Consider the following 9,751-nt stretch of genomic DNA (forward strand, 5'->3'; position numbering starts at 1 on the left):
CTTTAATCCCAGCACTCAGGAGGCAGAGGCAGGAGGATCTCTGTAAGTTCAAAATCAGCCTGGTCTACAAGAGCTAGATTCAGGACAGGCTCCAAAGCCTGTCTCAGAAAAACCAAACCAACTATATATATATATATTAGAAACAGCAAGACATGTTCGGCCATGCCTGCAGTCCCAGCACTTGGGAGACTGAGGCAGGAAGACTTCATGTTCAAGGGCAGTCAGGGCTACATAGTAAATCTAGGCCAACCAGGGCTGAATAGCAAGATCTTATTTTAAAAATTGTGTGTGTGTGTGTGTGTGTGTGTGTGTGTATGAGTGTGTGAGACCGACACGAAGTAACATTTTGTATTCTCTTTTTTTTTGCCCACAGCTGTTTGTATGTGTTTGTGTGTGTGAGAGAGACCTACATGAAGTAACATTTTGTATTCTATATTTTTGCTCACACTCCTTTGTATGTGTGTGTGTATGAGTGTATGTGTGAGAGAGAGACCCACATGAAGTAACATTTTGTGTTCTCTCTTTTTTTGCCCATAGCCTTTGTAGTATTCTTAAACTCATAAGCATGTAGTAAAAGTGCAGAGACAAGAACTGGAAGGCTACACATTAAACTGGTTAGTGTCTGCACCTAGTGAGAAAAGGAAGAAATGAAACTGACAGGACAGATGAACATCAATTTTATTTCTTTAGGTTTTTAAAGGAAATATTATTGTATTTATTATGGCAGAAATAGTCTAAATTGCTAGGTCAGCACTTTAGACTATAACTGAAGTGAGAACCGGGCTGGCCTAGTTTCCCTTTCCTGTGAGCAATCAGGACTCGTACAGCAACGCTTAGCCTGGACCCTCTTTCTGAACGGAAGCTAGAAGAGCTGTGCACTTCTGGTCTGCTAATGAACAGCTACTGCCATCCAAACTTTCAGAATACTTTCTAAGAGTTGTGTTAGTTTTCTGTGGCGCCACCAAGTGGCAGAACTAAATATTGTGCTATATTTCCATGCCTCCTCAAGGAATGGAATTCTTTTTATTGTTTTAAAAATGACATTCCAGAAAAAAAAACATTCCAAAGAAAGAATGTGCAACTTTAGCCAGAGAGCCCGAGTAAATTCATGTTACTGAATTTAGAAATTTGTTTCTACTGGCTGGCGGTTTGGTCAGACACTGTTTTAAAGCTCTAGTTGGTAAATATGAATAATTTAAAATTAAGACTCTCATTCTCAATTGATACTAAAGAAAAAGACAAACCGCAAAGGGGAAGAAGTTAATTGCAGCATGTGAACCCAACAGCAGGCTCTTGTCCAAATATAGAAAGAGCTCCAACAAATCAATTTTTATATATATATATATATATATATATATATATATATAAAGCCATACCTACTTGTTTTACTACTTCAAAGGATGGCTGAGGCATGGGGAATAATTAATTGCCAAGTAGAGTTTAAGGACCCGTGATCTGAGGGGAAAGTCCAGAGCACTGTGAAGACTGAAAGTGACCGGAGAATGCTCCTGTTTAAAATGCAATGCCAGCCTGGCAAAATGGCTCAGAGAGTGCTTCCATAAAGCCCAGTGTCTGATTTGAATCCCAGGACACACATGGTAAGAGAGAGCTAACCCCTGCAAGTTGTCCTTTGACTTTCGCACATAAACTATGAGGTGTACAAGCGCGCACGCACACATACACACACGCACGTACACACATGTATATACACATGCACAAATACACACAAGCACACACACAATAAAAAGTTTAAAATATATAAGATGCAGTACCATTCTGTCAACAGTTATCAAACCTAAGAAAACACTGCACATTAATAGCTCACATCTCTAAGATTCAGAGAGATGGAGCAAAAGTTGTCCGTTGCTGGCTTACAGCTGACTCTGGTGAGCAGTGCTCACAGTCAGTACTCATTATCCGTAGACTGCATCGGGAAATTTGCATAATGTGTGCTGTAATTCGGATCCAGTCCTCACAGGGGCATCTGCAAGCGTGCACAGAGTAGCACAAGATCTGAGTTACCCAAAACCTGTGTTCCCAACTGGGAGGACTGCATTGTTTTGTTTAAAAGTTTGCTCTTTCAGTGGTCCCAAGCATAGTGGTAAAGCCCTTCCTACCCCTAGTCCTAAGTGCAAGAAGACTTTTAGCTTTATGAAGATGGAAGTGTGCAAGAAGCATCATTTAGGCTTCAGTCCAGAATGCTATTGTTGGACATGGTGATTCATTCCTTTAATCCCAGAATTTAGGAGGCTGAGGCAGGAGGATCTCTGTGAGTTTGAAGCAGGCCTGGTCTACAGAGTGAGTTCTAGGACAGATAGAAGTACATAGAGAGACACTGACTGAAAAAAATGGCTGTTGATAGCTGATTTGATATTAAAGAAGCAAAATGTGTATCAAATAGTGTATCTTTAAACTAAAGTACATTTGAAATGTGGTTATGTGTGGAATGGTTGAGGAAAATGTGACCAGACACTTTCCAAAACCTAGTATTTTCCACAGCAGTAATGCTATTTGCTAAGTTAATGTTTACAACCATTTATAGAACATATGTAATGCGTGTACTAAGATTCAACTGAGACATATAGATTGAGGATGTTGTACAACTTTTCTTGACCGTATGGACAAGCAATTATGCCATTGACTTACTGACAATATGAGGAACACCATGGGCCTCTGGATCTACTGACAGACAATATGAGAAACACCGTGGGCCTCTGAATTTACTGACAGACAATATGAGAAACACCGTGGGCCTCTGGATCTACTGACAGACAATATGAGGAACACCTTGAGCCTCTGGCAGAATGTTATTTCATGGAGAGTAGAATGCACCTGTGTTGTCTTAGCTGCGGGAAGGTCCCCATGTTTGCCCAGGTCCGAAGAGCAAGAACTTCATTCAGACTTCCTCCCTCACCCTCCAAAGCAGACATTCAGAACAGAACAGGGAAAGATCAAGGAAGACAGCTCATGGGGCCTTTTATTATATAGCACGTTCTATATATAAACAAACCACTTTGGTTGTTTATGAGACCGTGTCTCACTGCATAGCCCAGGTTAGCCTTGAACTCAGAATATTCCTGCCTCAGCTTCTCAAAGTCCTATGTTTAAGCCCCAGTACTGCAACGTAAAATAAGTTATATACATATGTAATCCATTCATCCATCAGTGAACATCTGGTTTGTTTCCACTTAGGGATGTTGTAAATGATTCCTCGGTGACACAGACGCACAGCTATCTGTTGGAGTCCTTGTTTCTGCTCTGTTGAGGGCAAGCCCAGAGAGAGAGTTTCTGGGTGGTCTGGTAACTTTGTTTTCAGCTTTCATGGACCTGCGCTCCTGTTTCCCATTGTGTTTTCCTGTGGGTTGCACAAAGCTTTGACTCTGCACCAGCACAAGAATTTGTCATTATCTATGGTTTTTGTCTAATCTATCTGAATTATTAAAAAGCGGTGTCTCTGACCTTAATTTGCATTTCTCCAATGATTGAGCTTGCCGTTTCCTGTGCTTGTTGCCTTCTTTGGTGTATGCATTACCTTACCTCCCTATGAACCGCACTCCTTGCTTTCTGTTTGTGTGGTAGGACTCAGGTCTGCCTCTATTCAGTCCTCTGAAGTCGGGATAGTATGTCCTTCCTCTGCAGGACCAATCCTGAGGTCTCACTGGAAGCCACGGCCTCACTGCAAAACAGGCCTATTGATCTCTCCATCAGTCCTGCGCTCCTTCTCCTTCTAGCTTCAGAGTAAAAGTGAATTCCTATTCCAGTAAGAAAACCCCTAACTCCTGGCCTTGCCCGTCTGTGTCCTAATGAGCATCCTTTCTCCCACTGGCAGTGCCTTCCCTGATCCCTGCTACCTCAACACCACCTCCCCACCTTTCTCCCAGTGACTTTTTCCAGATGTGCTTTAACTCTGTAAAATTCTGGAGTTACCAGCATGTGCCTCTTACCTTGTGTATTCCTTAACATTTTGTGTTCAGGCCTGTGTCCCCAATGAGACGGCAAAGATCCTTGGAAACCTTCTAAGCCTTTTGTACCCGGTGTTACTTGGTGAGATGCAGATATGCTCGTGGTACCTGGAGGGGGGATGCAGGGCTGTCCATCATCAGAAGGAACTCAGTTACATCACATTTCTGCAAACACAGGGTTTCCCTTCCCTCCCCTACTTCCCTCTACCCACTTACAGATCATCACAAATGGCTCCCTTTTGCTGTTCTCTCTTCTGCTCATGGCCTTCCTCTGTGGTTCCTCACTTCCCCTTTGGCACTGATTTCTTTCTGGAAAATTCTAACTATTGGGGCAACATTGATTGCATGAGCCCAGTGAAGTTTTTACCCAGAAAATTCTTCAGAGTAATATAGCGATCTATTTACTCATTTGTTTTTGGTAATGTTGATTGTCTCTCAAATCATAACTTTAGCCAGGCAGTGGTGGCGCACGCCTTTAATCCCAGCACTCAAGAGGCAGAGGCAGGTAGATCTCTGTGATTTTGAGGCCAGCCAGCCTGGTCTCCAAGAGCTAGTTCCAGGACAAGCTCCAAAGCTACAGAGAAACCCTATCTTGAAAAAACAAAACAAAACAAAAATTATAATTTTATTGTGGGCCAGTCTATCAAATCTCTAGTTCTTCACTTTCAATTATGGAGAACCAACCATATTTCCTCTTGTAGGAGAAGGAAAGGTAACCACACAGAAAAGAGAGAATTCTGTGTGACTAGAATGATGGCTCAGTGGGCAAAAGCCACTGAATGGGTGTCTTCCTCTGTCCTTCTCACCTATTTCTCTGAGACAGGGTTTCTCCCACAACCCAGGTTTCATGTTTTCTCTGCTGGGCTGGAAGCCAGAAAGCCCCAGAAGTCTTCCTGCCCCTACCTCCCTCAAAGCTGGGATTACAGGCATGTGCAAGAACCCAGCTTGTCTTGTGGGTCTCATACTCATGCTGCAGCAGCCCCAGCCCCTAAGCCCCTTAGCACTTGTGCCTTAGTCAGGGTCACTATTGCTGTGATGAGACACCATGACCAAAGCCTCTTGGCGGAGGAGACAGTTCATCTGGCTCACACTTACACATCACAGCTGATCAGCGAAGGAAGTCAAGTCAGGAACACAAACAGGGCAGGAACCTGGAGGCAGAAGCTGTTGGTGTGCTGTGTTGTGCGGGACAATCAAAGAAAGAAGTCACCTCAAGATGCAGTTCAGGCCTGTGGCAGCAAGGAAAAACAGGGTTAGAAGAACTGAACCTCAACCAGCCACATAAAGATTTACTTACTGATTGCTACATGAAAGACGAAAGTTGTTTTGGGGATAAAACAAGTTCCTCATACCAAAGTCCCTGATCTAATCTGCATGGTTTCTGAAGGAAAACATCACACCCTGAGATTTCAGTCCTTACTGTGCACTGTTTGCAGCACCCAATAATTCAAGACACTGCAGGTGGGACAGGACCATCTCGTGACCAAGGCCATGCAAAGGCTGTATAGCTCCTTCAGAAAACCAGTTCTCTAGAGAACAGAGAACAATCACCATTTTCACATGATTTTCTTAAGGTCAGAGTACTTCTATAAAACGGCTGTGCATTCTGACGTTTGCCCTGGATACGTGGAAACCACTATTCCATTCTAATGTTTATTATCCATACAACGATTCCACTAATTCTTCCTCTTCAAGGAGCTGATGCAGACGCCATGGCAGGGTGCTGCTTGCTGGCTTGCTCCTCATGGCTTGCTCAGTCTTTCCTACAGAATTCAGGACCACCAGCCCAGCAATGGCACCACACCCAGAACTGGGCCCTCCCCCCATCAATCACTAATTAATGTTCTACAGGATCAGAAGACACGTTTTGAGACAGTTTTCTCCTTCTGCTATGTGGGTCCCCGGGACTGATCTCGGGTCATCAGCCTTGGCAGCAAGTGCCTCTTCCCACAGAACCATCTGGCCAGCCATACAACGATCTTTTAGGGCATCACTCTCTCCTCTTACAGAGGCCTTTTCCCAACTGAGGCTCCCTCCTCTGGCAGGCTGACAGCTTCCTTCCAGGCAGACCAGCAGTTCTCATGGCGTCCTCATTGCAACTTACCTCCCAGCTCTGAGAATCTTCTCCAAAAGGCCTCCCAGGGCAACCCGTGCAGGTGAGAAGAAAGCTCCCGCAGTTATCCACACTGTATCCCTGCTACCTGTAGTTAAGTCAGGTTTACATGGTGCCAATGCAAAAAAAAAAAAAAATACTGCTCTCTCCTTAAAGGGAATAAGAGATAGTTTATTCAAGAACCAAATCTGAGTAACAAGGATTTAGGTTACCCCAAATTTTATGTTCCAATGTGAAGCATTTTCATGAAGTATTTATAATGATAGAACAAAGAAATCATAAATTAAGTCAATTTTAAAATACAGCCCTGGTACAACTGAAGGGCAGTTACAATAAGATGCAGAAGAATGGTTAAGAGGTAGGGATGAACTCTGGCTGCTCCCCGTTCTCTCGGGGTCTTACTCCAATATCTGGCTCCCAATTTTTTATTATAAGATTAATTAGCTATCTGCCATAATTGAGGTAAGAGAATAACTCATAATATTACACCTAGCTCCTCTATTCTCCTGGATCAACCACAGTTCCTAGATCAGAGGGTCATCTCAACAACATTTCCCAAGTATTAGGGGCCTTAAGTACCAGCCTCAGTACCCCCTCAGGGCTCAGAATTGGATGTCTATGGCACGAGAGGATCTGAGGGTAAAAAATTAACTCAAGTATATTACCTCTGCATCTTCTTTATTTTTCATGCAAGGGGAAAATGAAATGAAGAGGGCACAGAGGAGAGGAGGAATAAGAATAAAGGGAAGAATAAGAAGAAAGGAAGGAGAGTAAGGGGAAGAAGAAGAAGAAGAAGAAGAAAGAGAAGAGTGAGGGCTGATCTCGATGAGGTTTCCAGTCTTTACAGACATAGTTGGAAAATTCCATAGGCAAGGACAATAATAATATGCATATCAAAATCACAAAAGGTGCAGGTAAAACCTGACAAAGCTGTACTTTGGAACAGGTGACCCAACCCAGGAAAGAGCCAGCATTCAAGGGGAAGTATCTGGCATTCTAAACCATTAGATAAAGTTACTAAACAACTCTTAATCCTGGATCCACCCATTCTCCTCATCTAATCTCTTTGATGATAACCAGCTTTGAGGACGCCCAGATTTGTCTGTTAGCAAAGGTGGGGCACGCTGCCTTCCTGCTCAGTGTTTGCCTTCTATAGAAATTTCTATGTGGTCCATTAGCAGGTAATTTTGTGGGACTGACTCTATGTGATTTGACTGTTAGAACAAACAGTGAATGACATTGCTCCAAGGCCTCATGGTGTGGGGTGTTAAAAATATTTTCTAACACACAAAAATCCCAATCATGCCAAATCAAAACAAGCCAAACTAAAAGATATCCAGGTTTAATAAGATTTCTGTTCTCTCGGGTGGCCCTGAGGGGAATCAGGAAGCCGCCACTAACATGACCACCTGGAGAAAAGAGGGAAGATCACGTTTTGACTTTCCGGGGAGCAGTTTAAATAGACTGGGGGAGTGGTCCTGACCTCCTCGGGGAGGTGTCAAGGTGCAAGGGGCATAGGGGTGGGGCCTCCAAAGATGGAGGCCAGAGACCGGGATTTAAGTAGGGGAATGGAGCAAGGACATTCCACTGCCTGTGAAGAGCTTACACTGATGAGGTGTTCTGGGAATGAATCCCATTTTGAAGGGAAGAATCATGGCTCCACAAGGTCTTTACAGATATGACAATGACTTTTCCAAAAGACAAGTGTTCCCGCAGCTCTGCAAAAGGAGTTGCTCCACATGGACATGTACATATACACTTCCTGTTGGTCTGTCTATTGGTCTGCCAGCTGTGCATTCACTGTATAGACTTGTGGACTCCAACACCCAAGTCACCAACTGAATCCTGAAACTGGTATAAACTGCGGATGCTGAAGCACCCTCTTCCAGGTTTATGAGCACTGTTACATTTTCAAGAATTGCACAAGTCTTTTGCTGAACACAGCCACTGTTAAAAATTAGAGTCCATAGACTTACAAAGAACTAGGATTTTTCACACAGAAGTTTTTGTGTACCAATTTACCCAGATAAACCTTGGAGGGAAGTGCCTTGTTCTAGGGGAGGTGAAACATTGCATCCTTCAGGAAAGCTTGGCTAAGCTCAGGAAGTAAACAACTCAAAGGCTTCAGGAAGTCCCTGAAACTGACCAGATACACTGGATTCCTCCCTCCTCAAGGATATGAAAGCAGAAGGAATGGATAGGAGACACCTTCAAGCCATCAGGACTGCTTGAAAAGATACTTGTCACTATGGAGCTGCCTGCAAGTTGTGCATTGAACTCCAGGGTTCCAAGTTTCACCTGGGTGGGCTTTGGTGATGCAGCTGTCTCTGAACCATTTCTGCCCCTGTCAGTAGCGTCTAACCCATTCTCACCCTGTAAGTAAACTATATATAAATATAACCCCTATAAGTAAAAACAAGGTTTGAAGGTGGCTGTGTTTAAGAACACTTGTTGTTCTTGCAGAAGAATCAAGTTCTAGTTCCAGCACCCACATGGTGGCCCAGACCCATCCATAATTCTAGTTCAAGGGGATCTAACACCCTCTCTGTCCTCTGTGGGCATCAGGCACTCATACAGTAAATAATATACATGAAGGCAAAACATTCAAACGCATAAAAAATTAAAAAAATAAACATTTTCACTAGCAATTAAAGACAGCCAGGTACCCGTGTCTTCACTGTATGACAAGAAGTTGAGAAAGGAAGTTTCTTTATGCAGAACCAGGAAAGATAGTAGGGGTTTTTGTTTTGTTTTGTTTTTGTGTTTGTTTGTTTTTAAGACTACTGCTTTGTAATTTTTAACAGAATAATTTACTGAGGAATAAGGTCATCTGAAACCAGTGGCTGATGTGCCTACTGGGAACCTGGAGCTGGGCAGGGATGGGGCACGGTCCCAGCAATCTATTCACAAGTCTGTGTCTAAACTGAGGAGCGCAAACAGCCCACTTGTGGTGGTCTGAATGAAAATGACCCCCTAGACCCATAGGGAGTGGCACTATTAGGAGGTGTGGCCTTGCTGGAGGAAGTGTGTCACTGGGGGTGGGCTTTGAGGTTTCAAATGCTCACGCCAAGCCCAGTGTCCCACTCTCTTCCTCCTGTCTGTGAATCTAGATGTAAAAACTCTCAGCTCCTCTCCAGCACCGTGTCTGCCTGTGCTTTGCCATGTGGATGATGGGCTACACTTCTGAACTGTAAGCCAGCCCCAATGAAATGTTGCTCTTTGTAAGAGCTGCTGCAGTCATGGTGTCTCCACAGAGCAACAGAAGCCCTGACAACGACAGTGCCAAGTGCTTTCTGATACAGAGAAGACTACACAGCACAGCTCCGAGTTCCTCTTACCAAAGTGCTTCCCCTGGGCTTCAGAGCTGCAGTTCCCAGGAAACTCGTGGATTAGAGGGACATCATAGATGATTTGATTTGTACAGCAGCAAACTACTGCAGAGATGCAGAGGTCTCGGATGAGGGAGGCATGGGTTTTCTCACAGCCTGCCTTCCACATCCACAGAAACTGTGACCTGAGGAGAAAGGCAACACCAAGATGAGGCCGTATGTCCACAAAAAGACGCAAAGCACTCAGATGCCTTGTGGCAATAAAACATAATGTACACACACAGCGTCATGCACACACATTTGCTTGCACACGCATGCACACACGGGGAGACAGACACATGCATAAT

The sequence above is a fragment of the Arvicola amphibius genome, chromosome 2 (assembly GCF_903992535.2).
Source record: "Arvicola amphibius chromosome 2, mArvAmp1.2, whole genome shotgun sequence".
NCBI lineage: Eukaryota > Metazoa > Chordata > Mammalia > Rodentia > Cricetidae > Arvicola > Arvicola amphibius.